This window comes from Schistocerca americana, unplaced genomic scaffold (genome assembly GCF_021461395.2).
Source record: "Schistocerca americana isolate TAMUIC-IGC-003095 unplaced genomic scaffold, iqSchAmer2.1 HiC_scaffold_799, whole genome shotgun sequence".
NCBI lineage: Eukaryota > Metazoa > Arthropoda > Insecta > Orthoptera > Acrididae > Schistocerca > Schistocerca americana.
The window spans coordinates 1-25,854 of record NW_025726565.1 but is presented as its reverse complement, the minus strand read 5'-3'; the positions used below and the strand labels follow the sequence as shown (position 1 = coordinate 25,854).

General features: G+C 40.1%; 10 non-coding genes across 10 annotated transcripts; all 10 read right to left on the bottom strand.

The window, feature by feature from the left end:
• Positions 1 to 1,687: 1,687 nt before the first annotated feature.
• LOC124591067 lies at positions 1,688 to 1,827 on the bottom strand. The gene has a single exon (XR_006976919.1). It is a non-coding gene; the product is annotated as a U4 spliceosomal RNA (small nuclear RNA).
• Positions 1,828 to 4,142: 2,315 nt separating this feature from the next.
• LOC124591066 lies at positions 4,143 to 4,282 on the bottom strand. Its single transcript, XR_006976918.1, has one exon. It is a non-coding gene; the product is annotated as a U4 spliceosomal RNA (small nuclear RNA).
• Positions 4,283 to 6,599: 2,317 nt separating this feature from the next.
• Positions 6,600 to 6,739, bottom strand: LOC124591065. Its single transcript, XR_006976917.1, has one exon. It is a non-coding gene; the product is annotated as a U4 spliceosomal RNA (small nuclear RNA).
• Positions 6,740 to 9,056: 2,317 nt separating this feature from the next.
• Positions 9,057 to 9,196, bottom strand: LOC124591087. Its single transcript, XR_006976939.1, has one exon. It is a non-coding gene; the product is annotated as a U4 spliceosomal RNA (small nuclear RNA).
• A 2,316-nt stretch (positions 9,197 to 11,512) lies between these two features.
• Positions 11,513 to 11,652, bottom strand: LOC124591086. The gene has a single exon (XR_006976938.1). It is a non-coding gene; the product is annotated as a U4 spliceosomal RNA (small nuclear RNA).
• Positions 11,653 to 13,968: 2,316 nt separating this feature from the next.
• Positions 13,969 to 14,108, bottom strand: LOC124591084. Its single transcript, XR_006976936.1, has one exon. It is a non-coding gene; the product is annotated as a U4 spliceosomal RNA (small nuclear RNA).
• Positions 14,109 to 16,426: 2,318 nt separating this feature from the next.
• Positions 16,427 to 16,566, bottom strand: LOC124591085. Its single transcript, XR_006976937.1, has one exon. It is a non-coding gene; the product is annotated as a U4 spliceosomal RNA (small nuclear RNA).
• Positions 16,567 to 18,883: 2,317 nt separating this feature from the next.
• LOC124591075 lies at positions 18,884 to 19,023 on the bottom strand. Its single transcript, XR_006976927.1, has one exon. It is a non-coding gene; the product is annotated as a U4 spliceosomal RNA (small nuclear RNA).
• A 2,318-nt stretch (positions 19,024 to 21,341) lies between these two features.
• LOC124591083 lies at positions 21,342 to 21,481 on the bottom strand. The gene has a single exon (XR_006976935.1). It is a non-coding gene; the product is annotated as a U4 spliceosomal RNA (small nuclear RNA).
• Positions 21,482 to 23,798: 2,317 nt separating this feature from the next.
• Positions 23,799 to 23,938, bottom strand: LOC124591064. The gene has a single exon (XR_006976916.1). It is a non-coding gene; the product is annotated as a U4 spliceosomal RNA (small nuclear RNA).
• Positions 23,939 to 25,854: the final 1,916 nt, after the last annotated feature.

The following is a 25,854-nucleotide window of genomic DNA, read 5'->3' as shown; positions in this document are numbered from 1 at the left end:
GTTGAAATGAGTTTACCTTGCAGGAAAGTACAACTAGAAATCAATCAGTAAATTGCTTCATAGCGCTGGGAACACGTGCTGCAGTCTTAAATATACAAGATACACGCTTATTCCACATTGCGCCAAACAACCTGCCCAAAAATATATATGTTGGACTCCTCTACTGTTGTTTATGTTCTTGTCCAAGAAGAATCATAGAAAGCTAACAGTATCCAAACCTGCCTGCTGTCTCATTGGCCCCAGCTAATATATTGCCTGACAAAAATGAAAATATCTGAATGTGTGCTAAATAGTATCTCGAGTGCCAACCATTCATAACAGATCCAAACAATAAGACATTTTCTATGGGTCCATTTGTGCTATAGTAGGCAGCAAATTTTGCTCACTTTGCATATAGGAAGAGTCATATTCTCAAATGAAGAGAGACAGAAAGAATGAGCCATGACAAGCCAACTATTTCTGCTCTCAAAAAAAAAAAAAAAAAAAAAAAATATGCACCTGCTACAATTCTCACCTACACTTGCTCTACCACTGTGTTTTACATTGCATTCTATGATTTATATTCACAGATACAGTCACAAAATTTACCCCACAAGCACTGGTTCCCTCTCTTCAGTATTCCACATGCAATACATTCTCATAGCACACTGGACCATCATTAAGCTCACCATCCCATTTAAACTATCACAATGTATTATGTGTCACATTTGCACAGTAAATCCACAGTTCAAGGAATACACCAAGAAATGCATTAATCACACTGTTCAAAATGGAAATGCCATGGCTGCAGCCCACCAAATTCTACTGCACAATCACTGTTATCACTGCATGAAGGAGATTTTCCACCAGCAGCCTTTAGATGAAACATGTAAGCTACATAAAGGTTCAACAAAACCTCAACATCAGGGACTGCATTAGCTACCATCCAAATAGCTACTAGCTCTTACCTTTCTTTCAATCCCTCTGCTCTGCACACTACAGCACATGTATGTATTCTCAAAATGAGGCAAAGCCTTGCACAACATTACAGTTCTTCCTGCTTCATGTAACACACACCAGATAGGACACTGTCCTCAATGTGAGTGCCCTTACTAGGCACTGTGCAGCCTAACACATCAATCATCTCAAGTCAACAGACTCATTGCCCAATATTATCAACAGCAGTTCCATGGTCATAAGTTCTAATTATCAAGGTGTACACACAGCAGCGTCCAAAAAGGATCAAACATGCATCTAATCATCAGGACACAAACACAAATTATAACACTGGCAGTGCTGTGAAAATGAATTAAGTACAACACTTGCCTCCCACACACTCACCAACTTTCACTGTACTGCCCTAGTCTCCTCCACTAAATTCTGACAGAAGTTTTGTCAAATCCTACATTTATCAGTAATCACTGCATGTGTGTACCACAAGTATGTTATGGAGCAAGAATTGCCACTAGACAGAACCACATTTCAATTGTCCACATTGGCATCTTTTTTCACACATAGCAGTTGCACAACAACTTACACTGAGGAGAATGTTTCTCACCAGCTCCCTAAGACATGTACACAATTCATCAGTGAACACAGCCTAGTCTGTGTACATGGTCCCCAACAACCATCAGCTAAACACTTCCACAAGTGCAGAATGAGTACACAGATAAACACAGCTTGAAGCATTGTTTCTATGACACTTACACCCCCTCAGGGGTTGCCAAAAATTGCCACAGAGACGGTATTTCACGTCTCTCTGGCGGGGTATTGGTAAAAGTTTTCAACTAGCAATAATCGCACCTCAGTTATACTTCATTGGTTACGATATTGCCACTGCGCAAAGATTAACTACCTAGCGCCTGGCACTGCTATTTATACCTGACGTTTGTTCCAAACACCTACAAGTACTTGCGTCATTGATACCTATCAGTATTACCTTACACTACTCAAGTTCCATTGGGGGAAACAAATACAGAAACATACAGAAAAAAAAACAGTAAAATACATTTTATTAGAGGCAGACTTTCTGTTCTTTGCTCCTTGTGTCTAATAGTTGCTTACACGCCCACTCACCGCCATCTTAAACGCTCAAAACTGCACAGTAGTTCTCCCCTTGACCGTCAGGCGCGCTACTGCTCACTCGCCTAGCTCCACACAGACGAAAGTAGCACAACCTCATTTAGCAAATACCGGCACACCCATTAAGACTCTTCGTTAGATTTTGTTATTTTGTGACCGCTGGTTAGTACTAGACACCAAGAAAACTGCCAACTGCATTTACATTGACTTAACAAACCATACACTTCTCAGCAAAAGCTGTTTGACGTACTGAGCAGTAAAATGCTAGTTTTACTCGAATCATGCCGTGAAATTGATTAATGTCGATGGGTGAAATATTTGTGTAACAGATTAGGCACCCTGGAAACACAATGAAATGAGATTTACAAATCCTCTCATGTAGCTGTTTTAAGTTGTTGAAATGAGTTTACCTTGCAGGAAAGTACAACTAGAAATCAATCAGTAAATTGCTTCATAGCGCTGGGAACACGTGCTGCAGTCTTAAATATACAAGATACACGCTTATTCCACATTGCGCCAAACAACCTGCCCAAAAATATATATGTTGGACTCCTCTACTGTTGTTTATGTTCTTGTCCAAGAAGAATCATAGAAAGCTAACAGTATCCAAACCTGCCTGCTGTCTCATTGGCCCCAGCTAATATATTGCCTGACAAAAATGAAAATATCTGAATGTGTGCTAAATAGTATCTCGAGTGCCAACCATTCATAACAGATCCAAACAATAAGACATTTTCTATGGGTCCATTTGTGCTATAGTAGGCAGCAAATTTTGCTCACTTTGCATATAGGAAGAGTCATATTCTCAAATGAAGAGAGACAGAAAGAATGAGCCATGACAAGCCAACTATTTCTGCTCTCAAAAAAAAAAAAAAAAAAAAAAAATATGCACCTGCTACAATTCTCACCTACACTTGCTCTACCACTGTGTTTTACATTGCATTCTATGATTTATATTCACAGATACAGTCACAAAATTTACCCCACAAGCACTGGTTCCCTCTCTTCAGTATTCCACATGCAATACATTCTCATAGCACACTGGACCATCATTAAGCTCACCATCCCATTTAAACTATCACAATGTATTATGTGTCACATTTGCACAGTAAATCCACAGTTCAAGGAATACACCAAGAAATGCATTAATCACACTGTTCAAAATGGAAATGCCATGGCTGCAGCCCACCAAATTCTACTGCACAATCACTGTTATCACTGCATGAAGGAGATTTTCCACCAGCAGCCTTTAGATGAAACATGTAAGCTACATAAAGGTTCAACAAAACCTCAACATCAGGGACTGCATTAGCTACCATCCAAATAGCTACTAGCTCTTACCTTTCTTTCAATCCCTCTGCTCTGCACACTACAGCACATGTATGTATTCTCAAAATGAGGCAAAGCCTTGCACAACATTACAGTTCTTCCTGCTTCATGTAACACACACCAGATAGGACACTGTCCTCAATGTGAGTGCCCTTACTAGGCACTGTGCAGCCTAACACATCAATCATCTCAAGTCAACAGACTCATTGCCCAATATTATCAACAGCAGTTCCATGGTCATAAGTTCTAATTATCAAGGTGTACACACAGCAGCGTCCAAAAAGGATCAAACATGCATCTAATCATCAGGACACAAACACAAATTATAACACTGGCAGTGCTGTGAAAATGAATTAAGTACAACACTTGCCTCCCACACACTCACCAACTTTCACTGTACTGCCCTAGTCTCCTCCACTAAATTCTGACAGAAGTTTTGTCAAATCCTACATTTATCAGTAATCACTGCATGTGTGTACCACAAGTATGTTATGGAGCAAGAATTGCCACTAGACAGAACCACATTTCAATTGTCCACATTGGCATCTTTTTTCACACATAGCAGTTGCACAACAACTTACACTGAGGAGAATGTTTCTCACCAGCTCCCTAAGACATGTACACAATTCATCAGTGAACACAGCCTAGTCTGTGTACATGGTCCCCAACAACCATCAGCTAAACACTTCCACAAGTGCAGAATGAGTACACAGATAAACACAGCTTGAAGCATTGTTTCTATGACACTTACACCCCCTCAGGGGTTGCCAAAAATTGCCACAGAGACGGTATTTCACGTCTCTCTGGCGGGGTATTGGTAAAAGTTTTCAACTAGCAATAATCGCACCTCAGTTATACTTCATTGGTTACGATATTGCCACTGCGCAAAGATTAACTACCTAGCGCCTGGCACTGCTATTTATACCTGACGTTTGTTCCAAACACCTACAAGTACTTGCGTCATTGATACCTATCAGTATTACCTTACACTACTCAAGTTCCATTGGGGGAAACAAATACAGAAACATACAGAAAAAAAAACAGTAAAATACATTTTATTAGAGGCAGACTTTCTGTTCTTTGCTCCTTGTGTCTAATAGTTGCTTACACGCCCACTCACCGCCATCTTAAACGCTCAAAACTGCACAGTAGTTCTCCCCTTGACCGTCAGGCGCGCTACTGCTCACTCGCCTAGCTCCACACAGACGAAAGTAGCACAACCTCATTTAGCAAATACCGGCACACCCATTAAGACTCTTCGTTAGATTTTGTTATTTTGTGACCGCTGGTTAGTACTAGACACCAAGAAAACTGCCAACTGCATTTACATTGACTTAACAAACCATACACTTCTCAGCAAAAGCTGTTTGACGTACTGAGCAGTAAAATGCTAGTTTTACTCGAATCATGCCGTGAAATTGATTAATGTCGATGGGTGAAATATTTGTGTAACAGATTAGGCACCCTGGAAACACAATGAAATGAGATTTACAAATCCTCTCATGTAGCTGTTTTAAGTTGTTGAAATGAGTTTACCTTGCAGGAAAGTACAACTAGAAATCAATCAGTAAATTGCTTCATAGCGCTGGGAACACGTGCTGCAGTCTTAAATATACAAGATACACGCTTATTCCACATTGCGCCAAACAACCTGCCCAAAAATATATATGTTGGACTCCTCTACTGTTGTTTATGTTCTTGTCCAAGAAGAATCATAGAAAGCTAACAGTATCCAAACCTGCCTGCTGTCTCATTGGCCCCAGCTAATATATTGCCTGACAAAAATGAAAATATCTGAATGTGTGCTAAATAGTATCTCGAGTGCCAACCATTCATAACAGATCCAAACAATAAGACATTTTCTATGGGTCCATTTGTGCTATAGTAGGCAGCAAATTTTGCTCACTTTGCATATAGGAAGAGTCATATTCTCAAATGAAGAGAGACAGAAAGAATGAGCCATGACAAGCCAACTATTTCTGCTCTCAAAAAAAAAAAAAAAAAAAAAAAAAATATGCACCTGCTACAATTCTCACCTACACTTGCTCTACCACTGTGTTTTACATTGCATTCTATGATTTATATTCACAGATACAGTCACAAAATTTACCCCACAAGCACTGGTTCCCTCTCTTCAGTATTCCACATGCAATACATTCTCATAGCACACTGGACCATCATTAAGCTCACCATCCCATTTAAACTATCACAATGTATTATGTGTCACATTTGCACAGTAAATCCACAGTTCAAGGAATACACCAAGAAATGCATTAATCACACTGTTCAAAATGGAAATGCCATGGCTGCAGCCCACCAAATTCTACTGCACAATCACTGTTATCACTGCATGAAGGAGATTTTCCACCAGCAGCCTTTAGATGAAACATGTAAGCTACATAAAGGTTCAACAAAACCTCAACATCAGGGACTGCATTAGCTACCATCCAAATAGCTACTAGCTCTTACCTTTCTTTCAATCCCTCTGCTCTGCACACTACAGCACATGTATGTATTCTCAAAATGAGGCAAAGCCTTGCACAACATTACAGTTCTTCCTGCTTCATGTAACACACACCAGATAGGACACTGTCCTCAATGTGAGTGCCCTTACTAGGCACTGTGCAGCCTAACACATCAATCATCTCAAGTCAACAGACTCATTGCCCAATATTATCAACAGCAGTTCCATGGTCATAAGTTCTAATTATCAAGGTGTACACACAGCAGCGTCCAAAAAGGATCAAACATGCATCTAATCATCAGGACACAAACACAAATTATAACACTGGCAGTGCTGTGAAAATGAATTAAGTACAACACTTGCCTCCCACACACTCACCAACTTTCACTGTACTGCCCTAGTCTCCTCCACTAAATTCTGACAGAAGTTTTGTCAAATCCTACATTTATCAGTAATCACTGCATGTGTGTACCACAAGTATGTTATGGAGCAAGAATTGCCACTAGACAGAACCACATTTCAATTGTCCACATTGGCATCTTTTTTCACACATAGCAGTTGCACAACAACTTACACTGAGGAGAATGTTTCTCACCAGCTCCCTAAGACATGTACACAATTCATCAGTGAACACAGCCTAGTCTGTGTACATGGTCCCCAACAACCATCAGCTAAACACTTCCACAAGTGCAGAATGAGTACACAGATAAACACAGCTTGAAGCATTGTTTCTATGACACTTACACCCCCTCAGGGGTTGCCAAAAATTGCCACAGAGACGGTATTTCACGTCTCTCTGGCGGGGTATTGGTAAAAGTTTTCAACTAGCAATAATCGCACCTCAGTTATACTTCATTGGTTACGATATTGCCACTGCGCAAAGATTAACTACCTAGCGCCTGGCACTGCTATTTATACCTGACGTTTGTTCCAAACACCTACAAGTACTTGCGTCATTGATACCTATCAGTATTACCTTACACTACTCAAGTTCCATTGGGGGAAACAAATACAGAAATATACAGAAAAAAAAAACAGTAAAATACATTTTATTAGAGGCAGACTTTCTGTTCTTTGCTCCTTGTGTCTAATAGTTGCTTACACGCCCACTCACCGCCATCTTAAACGCTCAAAACTGCACAGTAGTTCTCCCCTTGACCGTCAGGCGCGCTACTGCTCACTCGCCTAGCTCCACACAGACGAAAGTAGCACAACCTCATTTAGCAAATACCGGCACACCCATTAAGACTCTTCGTTAGATTTTGTTATTTTGTGACCGCTGGTTAGTACTAGACACCAAGAAAACTGCCAACTGCATTTACATTGACTTAACAAACCATACACTTCTCAGCAAAAGCTGTTTGACGTACTGAGCAGTAAAATGCTAGTTTTACTCGAATCATGCCGTGAAATTGATTAATGTCGATGGGTGAAATATTTGTGTAACAGATTAGGCACCCTGGAAACACAATGAAATGAGATTTACAAATCCTCTCATGTAGCTGTTTTAAGTTGTTGAAATGAGTTTACCTTGCAGGAAAGTACAACTAGAAATCAATCAGTAAATTGCTTCATAGCGCTGGGAACACGTGCTGCAGTCTTAAATATACAAGATACACGCTTATTCCACATTGCGCCAAACAACCTGCCCAAAAATATATATGTTGGACTCCTCTACTGTTGTTTATGTTCTTGTCCAAGAAGAATCATAGAAAGCTAACAGTATCCAAACCTGCCTGCTGTCTCATTGGCCCCAGCTAATATATTGCCTGACAAAAATGAAAATATCTGAATGTGTGCTAAATAGTATCTCGAGTGCCAACCATTCATAACAGATCCAAACAATAAGACATTTTCTATGGGTCCATTTGTGCTATAGTAGGCAGCAAATTTTGCTCACTTTGCATATAGGAAGAGTCATATTCTCAAATGAAGAGAGACAGAAAGAATGAGCCATGACAAGCCAACTATTTCTGCTCTCAAAAAAAAAAAAAAAAAAAAAAAAATATGCACCTGCTACAATTCTCACCTACACTTGCTCTACCACTGTGTTTTACATTGCATTCTATGATTTATATTCACAGATACAGTCACAAAATTTACCCCACAAGCACTGGTTCCCTCTCTTCAGTATTCCACATGCAATACATTCTCATAGCACACTGGACCATCATTAAGCTCACCATCCCATTTAAACTATCACAATGTATTATGTGTCACATTTGCACAGTAAATCCACAGTTCAAGGAATACACCAAGAAATGCATTAATCACACTGTTCAAAATGGAAATGCCATGGCTGCAGCCCACCAAATTCTACTGCACAATCACTGTTATCACTGCATGAAGGAGATTTTCCACCAGCAGCCTTTAGATGAAACATGTAAGCTACATAAAGGTTCAACAAAACCTCAACATCAGGGACTGCATTAGCTACCATCCAAATAGCTACTAGCTCTTACCTTTCTTTCAATCCCTCTGCTCTGCACACTACAGCACATGTATGTATTCTCAAAATGAGGCAAAGCCTTGCACAACATTACAGTTCTTCCTGCTTCATGTAACACACACCAGATAGGACACTGTCCTCAATGTGAGTGCCCTTACTAGGCACTGTGCAGCCTAACACATCAATCATCTCAAGTCAACAGACTCATTGCCCAATATTATCAACAGCAGTTCCATGGTCATAAGTTCTAATTATCAAGGTGTACACACAGCAGCGTCCAAAAAGGATCAAACATGCATCTAATCATCAGGACACAAACACAAATTATAACACTGGCAGTGCTGTGAAAATGAATTAAGTACAACACTTGCCTCCCACACACTCACCAACTTTCACTGTACTGCCCTAGTCTCCTCCACTAAATTCTGACAGAAGTTTTGTCAAATCCTACATTTATCAGTAATCACTGCATGTGTGTACCACAAGTATGTTATGGAGCAAGAATTGCCACTAGACAGAACCACATTTCAATTGTCCACATTGGCATCTTTTTTCACACATAGCAGTTGCACAACAACTTACACTGAGGAGAATGTTTCTCACCAGCTCCCTAAGACATGTACACAATTCATCAGTGAACACAGCCTAGTCTGTGTACATGGTCCCCAACAACCATCAGCTAAACACTTCCACAAGTGCAGAATGAGTACACAGATAAACACAGCTTGAAGCATTGTTTCTATGACACTTACACCCCCTCAGGGGTTGCCAAAAATTGCCACAGAGACGGTATTTCACGTCTCTCTGGCGGGGTATTGGTAAAAGTTTTCAACTAGCAATAATCGCACCTCAGTTATACTTCATTGGTTACGATATTGCCACTGCGCAAAGATTAACTACCTAGCGCCTGGCACTGCTATTTATACCTGACGTTTGTTCCAAACACCTACAAGTACTTGCGTCATTGATACCTATCAGTATTACCTTACACTACTCAAGTTCCATTGGGGGAAACAAATACAGAAATATACAGAAAAAAAAAACAGTAAAATACATTTTATTAGAGGCAGACTTTCTGTTCTTTGCTCCTTGTGTCTAATAGTTGCTTACACGCCCACTCACCGCCATCTTAAACGCTCAAAACTGCACAGTAGTTCTCCCCTTGACCGTCAGGCGCGCTACTGCTCACTCGCCTAGCTCCACACAGACGAAAGTAGCACAACCTCATTTAGCAAATACCGGCACACCCATTAAGACTCTTCGTTAGATTTTGTTATTTTGTGACCGCTGGTTAGTACTAGACACCAAGAAAACTGCCAACTGCATTTACATTGACTTAACAAACCATACACTTCTCAGCAAAAGCTGTTTGACGTACTGAGCAGTAAAATGCTAGTTTTACTCGAATCATGCCGTGAAATTGATTAATGTCGATGGGTGAAATATTTGTGTAACAGATTAGGCACCCTGGAAACACAATGAAATGAGATTTACAAATCCTCTCATGTAGCTGTTTTAAGTTGTTGAAATGAGTTTACCTTGCAGGAAAGTACAACTAGAAATCAATCAGTAAATTGCTTCATAGCGCTGGGAACACGTGCTGCAGTCTTAAATATACAAGATACACGCTTATTCCACATTGCGCCAAACAACCTGCCCAAAAATATATATGTTGGACTCCTCTACTGTTGTTTATGTTCTTGTCCAAGAAGAATCATAGAAAGCTAACAGTATCCAAACCTGCCTGCTGTCTCATTGGCCCCAGCTAATATATTGCCTGACAAAAATGAAAATATCTGAATGTGTGCTAAATAGTATCTCGAGTGCCAACTATTCATAACAGATCCAAACAATAAGACATTTTCTATGGGTCCATTTGTGCTATAGTAGGCAGCAAATTTTGCTCACTTTGCATATAGGAAGAGTCATATTCTCAAATGAAGAGAGACAGAAAGAATGAGCCATGACAAGCCAACTATTTCTGCTCTCAAAAAAAAAAAAAAAAAAAAAAAAAAATATGCACCTGCTACAATTCTCACCTACACTTGCTCTACCACTGTGTTTTACATTGCATTCTATGATTTATATTCACAGATACAGTCACAAAATTTACCCCACAAGCACTGGTTCCCTCTCTTCAGTATTCCACATGCAATACATTCTCATAGCACACTGGACCATCATTAAGCTCACCATCCCATTTAAACTATCACAATGTATTATGTGTCACATTTGCACAGTAAATCCACAGTTCAAGGAATACACCAAGAAATGCATTAATCACACTGTTCAAAATGGAAATGCCATGGCTGCAGCCCACCAAATTCTACTGCACAATCACTGTTATCACTGCATGAAGGAGATTTTCCACCAGCAGCCTTTAGATGAAACATGTAAGCTACATAAAGGTTCAACAAAACCTCATCAGGGACTGCATTAGCTACCATCCAAATAGCTACTAGCTCTTACCTTTCTTTCAATCCCTCTGCTCTGCACACTACAGCACATGTATGTATTCTCAAAATGAGGCAAAGCCTTGCACAACATTACAGTTCTTCCTGCTTCATGTAACACACACCAGATAGGACACTGTCCTCAATGTGAGTGCCCTTACTAGGCACTGTGCAGCCTAACACATCAATCATCTCAAGTCAACAGACTCATTGCCCAATATTATCAACAGCAGTTCCATGGTCATAAGTTCTAATTATCAAGGTGTACACACAGCAGCGTCCAAAAAGGATCAAACATGCATCTAATCATCAGGACACAAACACAAATTATAACACTGGCAGTGCTGTGAAAATGAATTAAGTACAACACTTGCCTCCCACACACTCACCAACTTTCACTGTACTGCCCTAGTCTCCTCCACTAAATTCTGACAGAAGTTTTGTCAAATCCTACATTTATCAGTAATCACTGCATGTGTGTACCACAAGTATGTTATGGAGCAAGAATTGCCACTAGACAGAACCACATTTCAATTGTCCACATTGGCATCTTTTTTCACACATAGCAGTTGCACAACAACTTACACTGAGGAGAATGTTTCTCACCAGCTCCCTAAGACATGTACACAATTCATCAGTGAACACAGCCTAGTCTGTGTACATGGTCCCCAACAACCATCAGCTAAACACTTCCACAAGTGCAGAATGAGTACACAGATAAACACAGCTTGAAGCATTGTTTCTATGACACTTACACCCCCTCAGGGGTTGCCAAAAATTGCCACAGAGACGGTATTTCACGTCTCTCTGGCGGGGTATTGGTAAAAGTTTTCAACTAGCAATAATCGCACCTCAGTTATACTTCATTGGTTACGATATTGCCACTGCGCAAAGATTAACTACCTAGCGCCTGGCACTGCTATTTATACCTGACGTTTGTTCCAAACACCTACAAGTACTTGCGTCATTGATACCTATCAGTATTACCTTACACTACTCAAGTTCCATTGGGGGAAACAAATACAGAAATATACAGAAAAAAAAAACAGTAAAATACATTTTATTAGAGGCAGACTTTCTGTTCTTTGCTCCTTGTGTCTAATAGTTGCTTACACGCCCACTCACCGCCATCTTAAACGCTCAAAACTGCACAGTAGTTCTCCCCTTGACCGTCAGGCGCGCTACTGCTCACTCGCCTAGCTCCACACAGACGAAAGTAGCACAACCTCATTTAGCAAATACCGGCACACCCATTAAGACTCTTCGTTAGATTTTGTTATTTTGTGACCGCTGGTTAGTACTAGACACCAAGAAAACTGCCAACTGCATTTACATTGACTTAACAAACCATACACTTCTCAGCAAAAGCTGTTTGACGTACTGAGCAGTAAAATGCTAGTTTTACTCGAATCATGCCGTGAAATTGATTAATGTCGATGGGTGAAATATTTGTGTAACAGATTAGGCACCCTGGAAACACAATGAAATGAGATTTACAAATCCTCTCATGTAGCTGTTTTAAGTTGTTGAAATGAGTTTACCTTGCAGGAAAGTACAACTAGAAATCAATCAGTAAATTGCTTCATAGCGCTGGGAACACGTGCTGCAGTCTTAAATATACAAGATACACGCTTATTCCACATTGCGCCAAACAACCTGCCCAAAAATATATATGTTGGACTCCTCTACTGTTGTTTATGTTCTTGTCCAAGAAGAATCATAGAAAGCTAACAGTATCCAAACCTGCCTGCTGTCTCATTGGCCCCAGCTAATATATTGCCTGACAAAAATGAAAATATCTGAATGTGTGCTAAATAGTATCTCGAGTGCCAACCATTCATAACAGATCCAAACAATAAGACATTTTCTATGGGTCCATTTGTGCTATAGTAGGCAGCAAATTTTGCTCACTTTGCATATAGGAAGAGTCATATTCTCAAATGAAGAGAGACAGAAAGAATGAGCCATGACAAGCCAACTATTTCTGCTCTCAAAAAAAAAAAAAAAAAAAAAAAATATGCACCTGCTACAATTCTCACCTACACTTGCTCTACCACTGTGTTTTACATTGCATTCTATGATTTATATTCACAGATACAGTCACAAAATTTACCCCACAAGCACTGGTTCCCTCTCTTCAGTATTCCACATGCAATACATTCTCATAGCACACTGGACCATCATTAAGCTCACCATCCCATTTAAACTATCACAATGTATTATGTGTCACATTTGCACAGTAAATCCACAGTTCAAGGAATACACCAAGAAATGCATTAATCACACTGTTCAAAATGGAAATGCCATGGCTGCAGCCCACCAAATTCTACTGCACAATCACTGTTATCACTGCATGAAGGAGATTTTCCACCAGCAGCCTTTAGATGAAACATGTAAGCTACATAAAGGTTCAACAAAACCTCAACATCAGGGACTGCATTAGCTACCATCCAAATAGCTACTAGCTCTTACCTTTCTTTCAATCCCTCTGCTCTGCACACTACAGCACATGTATGTATTCTCAAAATGAGGCAAAGCCTTGCACAACATTACAGTTCTTCCTGCTTCATGTAACACACACCAGATAGGACACTGTCCTCAATGTGAGTGCCCTTACTAGGCACTGTGCAGCCTAACACATCAATCATCTCAAGTCAACAGACTCATTGCCCAATATTATCAACAGCAGTTCCATGGTCATAAGTTCTAATTATCAAGGTGTACACACAGCAGCGTCCAAAAAGGATCAAACATGCATCTAATCATCAGGACACAAACACAAATTATAACACTGGCAGTGCTGTGAAAATGAATTAAGTACAACACTTGCCTCCCACACACTCACCAACTTTCACTGTACTGCCCTAGTCTCCTCCACTAAATTCTGACAGAAGTTTTGTCAAATCCTACATTTATCAGTAATCACTGCATGTGTGTACCACAAGTATGTTATGGAGCAAGAATTGCCACTAGACAGAACCACATTTCAATTGTCCACATTGGCATCTTTTTTCACACATAGCAGTTGCACAACAACTTACACTGAGGAGAATGTTTCTCACCAGCTCCCTAAGACATGTACACAATTCATCAGTGAACACAGCCTAGTCTGTGTACATGGTCCCCAACAACCATCAGCTAAACACTTCCACAAGTGCAGAATGAGTACACAGATAAACACAGCTTGAAGCATTGTTTCTATGACACTTACACCCCCTCAGGGGTTGCCAAAAATTGCCACAGAGACGGTATTTCACGTCTCTCTGGCGGGGTATTGGTAAAAGTTTTCAACTAGCAATAATCGCACCTCAGTTATACTTCATTTGTTACGATATTGCCACTGCGCAAAGATTAACTACCTAGCGCCTGGCACTGCTATTTATACCTGACGTTTGTTCCAAACACCTACAAGTACTTGCGTCATTGATACCTATCAGTATTACCTTACACTACTCAAGTTCCATTGGGGGAAACAAATACAGAAATATACAGAAAAAAAAAACAGTAAAATACATTTTATTAGAGGCAGACTTTCTGTTCTTTGCTCCTTGTGTCTAATAGTTGCTTACACGCCCACTCACCGCCATCTTAAACGCTCAAAACTGCACAGTAGTTCTCCCCTTGACCGTCAGGCGCGCTACTGCTCACTCGCCTAGCTCCACACAGACGAAAGTAGCACAACCTCATTTAGCAAATACCGGCACACCCATTAAGACTCTTCGTTAGATTTTGTTATTTTGTGACCGCTGGTTAGTACTAGACACCAAGAAAACTGCCAACTGCATTTACATTGACTTAACAAACCATACACTTCTCAGCAAAAGCTGTTTGACGTACTGAGCAGTAAAATGCTAGTTTTACTCGAATCATGCCGTGAAATTGATTAATGTCGATGGGTGAAATATTTGTGTAACAGATTAGGCACCCTGGAAACACAATGAAATGAGATTTACAAATCCTCTCATGTAGCTGTTTTAAGTTGTTGAAATGAGTTTACCTTGCAGGAAAGTACAACTAGAAATCAATCAGTAAATTGCTTCATAGCGCTGGGAACACGTGCTGCAGTCTTAAATATACAAGATACACGCTTATTCCACATTGCGCCAAACAACCTGCCCAAAAATATATATGTTGGACTCCTCTACTGTTGTTTATGTTCTTGTCCAAGAAGAATCATAGAAAGCTAACAGTATCCAAACCTGCCTGCTGTCTCATTGGCCCCAGCTAATATATTGCCTGACAAAAATGAAAATATCTGAATGTGTGCTAAATAGTATCTCGAGTGCCAACCATTCATAACAGATCCAAACAATAAGACATTTTCTATGGGTCCATTTGTGCTATAGTAGGCAGCAAATTTTGCTCACTTTGCATATAGGAAGAGTCATATTCTCAAATGAAGAGAGACAGAAAGAATGAGCCATGACAAGCCAACTATTTCTGCTCTCAAAAAAAAAAAAAAAAAAAAAAAAAATATGCACCTGCTACAATTCTCACCTACACTTGCTCTACCACTGTGTTTTACATTGCATTCTATGATTTATATTCACAGATACAGTCACAAAATTTACCCCACAAGCACTGGTTCCCTCTCTTCAGTATTCCACATGCAATACATTCTCATAGCACACTGGACCATCATTAAGCTCACCATCCCATTTAAACTATCACAATGTATTATGTGTCACATTTGCACAGTAAATCCACAGTTCAAGGAATACACCAAGAAATGCATTAATCACACTGTTCAAAATGGAAATGCCATGGCTGCAGCCCACCAAATTCTACTGCACAATCACTGTTATCACTGCATGAAGGAGATTTTCCACCAGCAGCCTTTAGATGAAACATGTAAGCTACATAAAGGTTCAACAAAACCTCAACATCAGGGACTGCATTAGCTACCATCCAAATAGCTACTAGCTCTTACCTTTCTTTCAATCCCTCTGCTCTGCACACTACAGCACATGTATGTATTCTCAAAATGAGGCAAAGCCTTGCACAACATTACAGTTCTTCCTGCTTCATGTAACACACACCAGATAGGACACTGTCCTCAATGTGAGTGCCCTTACTAGGCACTGTGCAGCCTAACACATCAATCATCTCAAGTCAACAGACTCATTGCCCAATATTATCAACAGCAGTTCCATGGTCATAAGTTCTAATTATCAAGGTGTACACACAGCAGCGTCCAAAAAGGATCAAACATGCATCTAATCATCAGGACACAAACACAAATTATAACACTGGCAGTGCTGTGAAAATGAATTAAGTACAACACTTGCCTCCCACACACTCACCAACTTTCACTGTACTGCCCTAGTCTCCTCCACTAAATTCTGACAGAAGTTTTGTCAAATCCTACATTTATCAGTAATCACTGCATGTGTGTACCACAAGTATGTTATGGAGCAAGAATTGCCACTAGACAGAACCACATTTCAATTGTCCACATTGGCATCTTTTTTCACACATAGCAGTTGCACAACAACTTACACTGAGGAGAATGTTTCTCACCAGCTCCCTAAGACATGTACACAATTCATCAGTGAACACAGCCTAGTCTGTGTACATGGTCCCCAACAACCATCAGCTAAACACTTCCACAAGTGCAGAATGAGTACACAGATAAACACAGCTTGAAGCATTGTTTCTATGACACTTACACCCCCTCAGGGGTTGCCAAAAATTGCCACAGAGACGGTATTTCACGTCTCTCTGGCGGGGTATTGGTAAAAGTTTTCAACTAGCAATAATCGCACCTCAGTTATACTTCATTGGTTACGATATTGCCACTGCGCAAAGATTAACTACCTAGCGCCTGGCACTGCTATTTATACCTGACGTTTGTTCCAAACACCTACAAGTACTTGCGTCATTGATACCTATCAGTATTACCTTACACTACTCAAGTTCCATTGGGGGAAACAAATACAGAAATATACAGAAAAAAAAAAACAGTAAAATACATTTTATTAGAGGCAGACTTTCTGTTCTTTGCTCCTTGTGTCTAATAGTTGCTTACACGCCCACTCACCGCCATCTTAAACGCTCAAAACTGCACAGTAGTTCTCCCCTTGACCGTCAGGCGCGCTACTGCTCACTCGCCTAGCTCCACACAGACGAAAGTAGCACAACCTCATTTAGCAAATACCGGCACACCCATTAAGACTCTTCGTTAGATTTTGTTATTTTGTGACCGCTGGTTAGTACTAGACACCAAGAAAACTGCCAACTGCATTTACATTGACTTAACAAACCATACACTTCTCAGCAAAAGCTGTTTGACGTACTGAGCAGTAAAATGCTAGTTTTACTCGAATCATGCCGTGAAATTGATTAATGTCGATGGGTGAAATATTTGTGTAACAGATTAGGCACCCTGGAAACACAATGAAATGAGATTTACAAATCCTCTCATGTAGCTGTTTTAAGTTGTTGAAATGAGTTTACCTTGCAGGAAAGTACAACTAGAAATCAATCAGTAAATTGCTTCATAGCGCTGGGAACACGTGCTGCAGTCTTAAATATACAAGATACACGCTTATTCCACATTGCGCCAAACAACCTGCCCAAAAATATATATGTTGGACTCCTCTACTGTTGTTTATGTTCTTGTCCAAGAAGAATCATAGAAAGCTAACAGTATCCAAACCTGCCTGCTGTCTCATTGGCCCCAGCTAATATATTGCCTGACAAAAATGAAAATATCTGAATGTGTGCTAAATAGTATCTCGAGTGCCAACCATTCATAACAGATCCAAACAATAAGACATTTTCTATGGGTCCATTTGTGCTATAGTAGGCAGCAAATTTTGCTCACTTTGCATATAGGAAGAGTCATATTCTCAAATGAAGAGAGACAGAAAGAATGAGCCATGACAAGCCAACTATTTCTGCTCTCAAAAAAAAAAAAAAAAAAAAAAAATATGCACCTGCTACAATTCTCACCTACACTTGCTCTACCACTGTGTTTTACATTGCATTCTATGATTTATATTCACAGATACAGTCACAAAATTTACCCCACAAGCACTGGTTCCCTCTCTTCAGTATTCCACATGCAATACATTCTCATAGCACACTGGACCATCATTAAGCTCACCATCCCATTTAAACTATCACAATGTATTATGTGTCACATTTGCACAGTAAATCCACAGTTCAAGGAATACACCAAGAAATGCATTAATCACACTGTTCAAAATGGAAATGCCATGGCTGCAGCCCACCAAATTCTACTGCACAATCACTGTTATCACTGCATGAAGGAGATTTTCCACCAGCAGCCTTTAGATGAAACATGTAAGCTACATAAAGGTTCAACAAAACCTCAACATCAGGGACTGCATTAGCTACCATCCAAATAGCTACTAGCTCTTACCTTTCTTTCAATCCCTCTGCTCTGCACACTACAGCACATGTATGTATTCTCAAAATGAGGCAAAGCCTTGCACAACATTACAGTTCTTCCTGCTTCATGTAACACACACCAGATAGGACACTGTCCTCAATGTGAGTGCCCTTACTAGGCACTGTGCAGCCTAACACATCAATCATCTCAAGTCAACAGACTCATTGCCCAATATTATCAACAGCAGTTCCATGGTCATAAGTTCTAATTATCAAGGTGTACACACAGCAGCGTCCAAAAAGGATCAAACATGCATCTAATCATCAGGACACAAACACAAATTATAACACTGGCAGTGCTGTGAAAATGAATTAAGTACAACACTTGCCTCCCACACACTCACCAACTTTCACTGTACTGCCCTAGTCTCCTCCACTAAATTCTGACAGAAGTTTTGTCAAATCCTACATTTATCAGTAATCACTGCATGTGTGTACCACAAGTATGTTATGGAGCAAGAATTGCCACTAGACAGAACCACATTTCAATTGTCCACATTGGCATCTTTTTTCACACATAGCAGTTGCACAACAACTTACACTGAGGAGAATGTTTCTCACCAGCTCCCTAAGACATGTACACAATTCATCAGTGAACACAGCCTAGTCTGTGTACATGGTCCCCAACAACCATCAGCTAAACACTTCCACAAGTGCAGAATGAGTACACAGATAAACACAGCTTGAAGCATTGTTTCTATGACACTTACACCCCCTCAGGGGTTGCCAAAAATTGCCACAGAGACGGTATTTCACGTCTCTCTGGCGGGGTATTGGTAAAAGTTTTCAACTAGCAATAATCGCACCTCAGTTATACTTCATTGGTTACGATATTGCCACTGCGCAAAGATTAACTACCTAGCGCCTGGCACTGCTATTTATACCTGACGTTTGTTCCAAACACCTACAAGTACTTGCGTCATTGATACCTATCAGTATTACCTTACACTACTCAAGTTCCATTGGGGGAAACAAATACAGAAATATACAGAAAAAAAAAACAGTAAAATACATTTTATTAGAGGCAGACTTTCTGTTCTTTGCTCCTTGTGTCTAATAGTTGCTTACACGCCCACTCACCGCCATCTTAAACGCTCAAAACTGCACAGTAGTTCTCCCCTTGACCGTCAGGCGCGCTACTGCTCACTCGCCTAGCTCCACACAGACGAAAGTAGCACAACCTCATTTAGCAAATACCGGCACACCCATTAAGACTCTTCGTTAGATTTTGTTATTTTGTGACCGCTGGTTAGTACTAGACACCAAGAAAACTGCCAACTGCATTTACATTGACTTAACAAACCATACACTTCTCAGCAAAAGCTGTTTGACGTACTGAGCAGTAAAATGCTAGTTTTACTCGAATCATGCCGTGAAATTGATTAATGTCGATGGGTGAAATATTTGTGTAACAGATTAGGCACCCTGGAAACACAATGAAATGAGATTTACAAATCCTCTCATGTAGCTGTTTTAAGTTGTTGAAATGAGTTTACCTTGCAGGAAAGTACAACTAGAAATCAATCAGTAAATTGCTTCATAGCGCTGGGAACACGTGCTGCAGTCTTAAATATACAAGATACACGCTTATTCCACATTGCGCCAAACAACCTGCCCAAAAATATATATGTTGGACTCCTCTACTGTTGTTTATGTTCTTGTCCAAGAAGAATCATAGAAAGCTAACAGTATCCAAACCTGCCTGCTGTCTCATTGGCCCCAGCTAATATATTGCCTGACAAAAATGAAAATATCTGAATGTGTGCTAAATAGTATCTCGAGTGCCAACCATTCATAACAGATCCAAACAATAAGACATTTTCTATGGGTCCATTTGTGCTATAGTAGGCAGCAAATTTTGCTCACTTTGCATATAGGAAGAGTCATATTCTCAAATGAAGAGAGACAGAAAGAATGAGCCATGACAAGCCAACTATTTCTGCTCTCAAAAAAAAAAAAAAAAAAAAAAAAAATATGCACCTGCTACAATTCTCACCTACACTTGCTCTACCACTGTGTTTTACATTGCATTCTATGATTTATATTCACAGATACAGTCACAAAATTTACCCCACAAGCACTGGTTCCCTCTCTTCAGTATTCCACATGCAATACATTCTCATAGCACACTGGACCATCATTAAGCTCACCATCCCATTTAAACTATCACAATGTATTATGTGTCACATTTGCACAGTAAATCCACAGTTCAAGGAATACACCAAGAAATGCATTAATCACACTGTTCAAAATGGAAATGCCATGGCTGCAGCCCACCAAATTCTACTGCACAATCACTGTTATCACTGCATGAAGGAGATTTTCCACCAGCAGCCTTTAGATGAAACATGTAAGCTACATAAAGGTTCAACAAAACCTCAACATCAGGGACTGCATTAGCTACCATCCAAATAGCTACTAGCTCTTACCTTTCTTTCAATCCCTCTGCTCTGCACACTACAGCACATGTATGTATTCTCAAAATGAGGCAAAGCCTTGCACAACATTACAGTTCTTCCTGCTTCATGTAACACACACCAGATAGGACACTGTCCTCAATGTGAGTGCCCTTACTAGGCACTGTGCAGCCTAACACATCAATCATCTCAAGTCAACAGACTCATTGCCCAATATTATCAACAGCAGTTCCATGGTCATAAGTTCTAATTATCAAGGTGTACACACAGCAGCGTCCAAAAAGGATCAAACATGCATCTAATCATCAGGACACAAACACAAATTATAACACTGGCAGTGCTGTGAAAATGAATTAAGTACAACACTTGCCTCCCACACACTCACCAACTTTCACTGTACTGCCCTAGTCTCCTCCACTAAATTCTGACAGAAGTTTTGTCAAATCCTACATTTATCAGTAATCACTGCATGTGTGTACCACAAGTATGTTATGGAGCAAGAATTGCCACTAGACAGAACCACATTTCAATTGTCCACATTGGCATCTTTTTTCACACATAGCAGTTGCACAACAACTTACACTGAGGAGAATGTTTCTCACCAGCTCCCTAAGACATGTACACAATTCATCAGTGAACACAGCCTAGTCTGTGTACATGGTCCCCAACAACCATCAGCTAAACACTTCCACAAGTGCAGAATGAGTACACAGATAAACACAGCTTGAAGCATTGTTTCTATGACACTTACACCCCCTCAGGGGTTGCCAAAAATTGCCACAGAGACGGTATTTCACGTCTCTCTGGCGGGGTATTGGTAAAAGTTTTCAACTAGCAATAATCGCACCTCAGTTATACTTCATTTGTTACGATATTGCCACTGCGCAAAGATTAACTACCTAGCGCCTGGCACTGCTATTTATACCTGACGTTTGTTCCAAACACCTACAAGTACTTGCGTCATTGATACCTATCAGTATTACCTTACACTACTCAAGTTCCATTGGGGGAAACAAATACAGAAATATACAGAAAAAAAAAACAGTAAAATACATTTTATTAGAGGCAGACTTTCTGTTCTTTGCTCCTTGTGTCTAATAGTTGCTTACACGCCCACTCACCGCCATCTTAAACGCTCAAAACTGCACAGTAGTTCTCCCCTTGACCGTCAGGCGCGCTACTGCTCACTCGCCTAGCTCCACACAGACGAAAGTAGCACAACCTCATTTAGCAAATACCGGCACACCCATTAAGACTCTTCGTTAGATTTTGTTATTTTGTGACCGCTGGTTAGTACTAGACACCAAGAAAACTGCCAACTGCATTTACATTGACTTAACAAACCATACACTTCTCAGCAAAAGCTGTTTGACGTACTGAGCAGTAAAATGCTAGTTTTACTCGAATCATGCCGTGAAATTGATTAATGTCGATGGGTGAAATATTTGTGTAACAGATTAGGCACCCTGGAAACACAATGAAATGAGATTTACAAATCCTCTCATGTAGCTGTTTTAAGTTGTTGAAATGAGTTTACCTTGCAGGAAAGTACAACTAGAAATCAATCAGTAAATTGCTTCATAGCGCTGGGAACACGTGCTGCAGTCTTAAATATACAAGATACACGCTTATTCCACATTGCGCCAAACAACCTGCCCAAAAATATATATGTTGGACTCCTCTACTGTTGTTTATGTTCTTGTCCAAGAAGAATCATAGAAAGCTAACAGTATCCAAACCTGCCTGCTGTCTCATTGGCCCCAGCTAATATATTGCCTGACAAAAATGAAAATATCTGAATGTGTGCTAAATAGTATCTCGAGTGCCAACCATTCATAACAGATCCAAACAATAAGACATTTTCTATGGGTCCATTTGTGCTATAGTAGGCAGCAAATTTTGCTCACTTTGCATATAGGAAGAGTCATATTCTCAAATGAAGAGAGACAGAAAGAATGAGCCATGACAAGCCAACTATTTCTGCTCTCAAAAAAAAAAAAAAAAAAAAAAAAATATGCACCTGCTACAATTCTCACCTACACTTGCTCTACCACTGTGTTTTACATTGCATTCTATGATTTATATTCACAGATACAGTCACAAAATTTACCCCACAAGCACTGGTTCCCTCTCTTCAGTATTCCACATGCAATACATTCTCATAGCACACTGGACCATCATTAAGCTCACCATCCCATTTAAACTATCACAATGTATTATGTGTCACATTTGCACAGTAAATCCACAGTTCAAGGAATACACCAAGAAATGCATTAATCACACTGTTCAAAATGGAAATGCCATGGCTGCAGCCCACCAAATTCTACTGCACAATCACTGTTATCACTGCATGAAGGAGATTTTCCACCAGCAGCCTTTAGATGAAACATGTAAGCTACATAAAGGTTCAACAAAACCTCAACATCAGGGACTGCATTAGCTACCATCCAAATAGCTACTAGCTCTTACCTTTCTTTCAATCCCTCTGCTCTGCACACTACAGCACATGTATGTATTCTCAAAATGAGGCAAAGCCTTGCACAACATTACAGTTCTTCCTGCTTCATGTAACACACACCAGATAGGACACTGTCCTCAATGTGAGTGCCCTTACTAGGCACTGTGCAGCCTAACACATCAATCATCTCAAGTCAACAGACTCATTGCCCAATATTATCAACAGCAGTTCCATGGTCATAAGTTCTAATTATCAAGGTGTACACACAGCAGCGTCCAAAAAGGATCAAACATGCATCTAATCATCAGGACACAAACACAAATTATAACACTGGCAGTGCTGTGAAAATGAATTAAGTACAACACTTGCCTCCCACACACTCACCAACTTTCACTGTACTGCCCTAGTCTCCTCCACTAAATTCTGACAGAAGTTTTGTCAAATCCTACATTTATCAGTAATCACTGCATGTGTGTACCACAAGTATGTTATGGAGCAAGAATTGCCACTAGACAGAACCACATTTCAATTGTCCACATTGGCATCTTTTTTCACACATAGCAGTTGCACAACAACTTACACTGAGGAGAATGTTTCTCACCAGCTCCCTAAGACATGTACACAATTCATCAGTGAACACAGCCTAGTCTGTGTACATGGTCCCCAACAACCATCAGCTAAACACTTCCACAAGTGCAGAATGAGTACACAGATAAACACAGCTTGAAGCATTGTTTCTATGACACTTACACCCCCTCAGGGGTTGCCAAAAATTGCCACAGAGACGGTATTTCACGTCTCTCTGGCGGGGTATTGGTAAAAGTTTTCAACTAGCAATAATCGCACCTCAGTTATACTTCATTGGTTACGATATTGCCACTGCGCAAAGATTAACTACCTAGCGCCTGGCACTGCTATTTATACCTGACGTTTGTTCCAAACACCTACAAGTACTTGCGTCATTGATACCTATCAGTATTACCTTACACTACTCAAGTTCCATTGGGGGAAACAAATACAGAAATATACAGAAAAAAAAACAGTAAAATACATTTTATTAGAGGCAGACTTTCTGTTCTTTGCTCCTTGTGTCTAATAGTTGCTTACACGCCCACTCACCGCCATCTTAAACGCTCAAAACTGCACAGTAGTTCTCCCCTTGACCGTCAGGCGCGCTACTGCTCACTCGCCTAGCTCCACACAGACGAAAGTAGCACAACCTCATTTAGCAAATACCGGCACACCCATTAAGACTCTTCGTTAGATTTTGTTATTTTGTGACCGCTGGTTAGTACTAGACACCAAGAAAACTGCCAACTGCATTTACATTGACTTAACAAACCATACACTTCTCAGCAAAAGCTGTTTGACGTACTGAGCAGTAAAATGCTAGTTTTACTCGAATCATGCCGTGAAATTGATTAATGTCGATGGGTGAAATATTTGTGTAACAGATTAGGCACCCTGGAAACACAATGAAATGAGATTTACAAATCCTCTCATGTAGCTGTTTTAAGTTGTTGAAATGAGTTTACCTTGCAGGAAAGTACAACTAGAAATCAATCAGTAAATTGCTTCATAGCGCTGGGAACACGTGCTGCAGTCTTAAATATACAAGATACACGCTTATTCCACATTGCGCCAAACAACCTGCCCAAAAATATATATGTTGGACTCCTCTACTGTTGTTTATGTTCTTGTCCAAGAAGAATCATAGAAAGCTAACAGTATCCAAACCTGCCTGCTGTCTCATTGGCCCCAGCTAATATATTGCCTGACAAAAATGAAAATATCTGAATGTGTGCTAAATAGTATCTCGAGTGCCAACCATTCATAACAGATCCAAACAATAAGACATTTTCTATGGGTCCATTTGTGCTATAGTAGGCAGCAAATTTTGCTCACTTTGCATATAGGAAGAGTCATATTCTCAAATGAAGAGAGACAGAAAGAATGAGCCATGACAAGCCAACTATTTCTGCTCTCAAAAAAAAAAAAAAAAAAAAAAAAATATGCACCTGCTACAATTCTCACCTACACTTGCTCTACCACTGTGTTTTACATTGCATTCTATGATTTATATTCACAGATACAGTCACAAAATTTACCCCCACAAGCACTGGTTCCCTCTCTTCAGTATTCCACATGCAATACATTCTCATAGCACACTGGACCATCATTAAGCTCACCATCCCATTTAAACTATCACAATGTATTATGTGTCACATTTGCACAGTAAATCCACAGTTCAAGGAATACACCAAGAAATGCATTAATCACACTGTTCAAAATGGAAATGCCATGGCTGCAGCCCACCAAATTCTACTGCACAATCACTGTTATCACTGCATGAAGGAGATTTTCCACCAGCAGCCTTTAGATGAAACATGTAAGCTACATAAAGGTTCAACAAAACCTCAACATCAGGGACTGCATTAGCTACCATCCAAATAGCTACTAGCTCTTACCTTTCTTTCAATCCCTCTGCTCTGCACACTACAGCACATGTATGTATTCTCAAAATGAGGCAAAGCCTTGCACAACATTACAGTTCTTCCTGCTTCATGTAACACACACCAGATAGGACACTGTCCTCAATGTGAGTGCCCTTACTAGGCACTGTGCAGCCCTAACACATCAATCATCTCAAGTCAACAGACTCATTGCCCAATATTATCAACAGCAGTTCCATGGTCATAAGTTCTAATTATCAAGGTGTACACACAGCAGCGTCCAAAAAGGATCAAACATGCATCTAATCATCAGGACACAAACACAAATTATAACACTGGCAGTGCTGTGAAAAT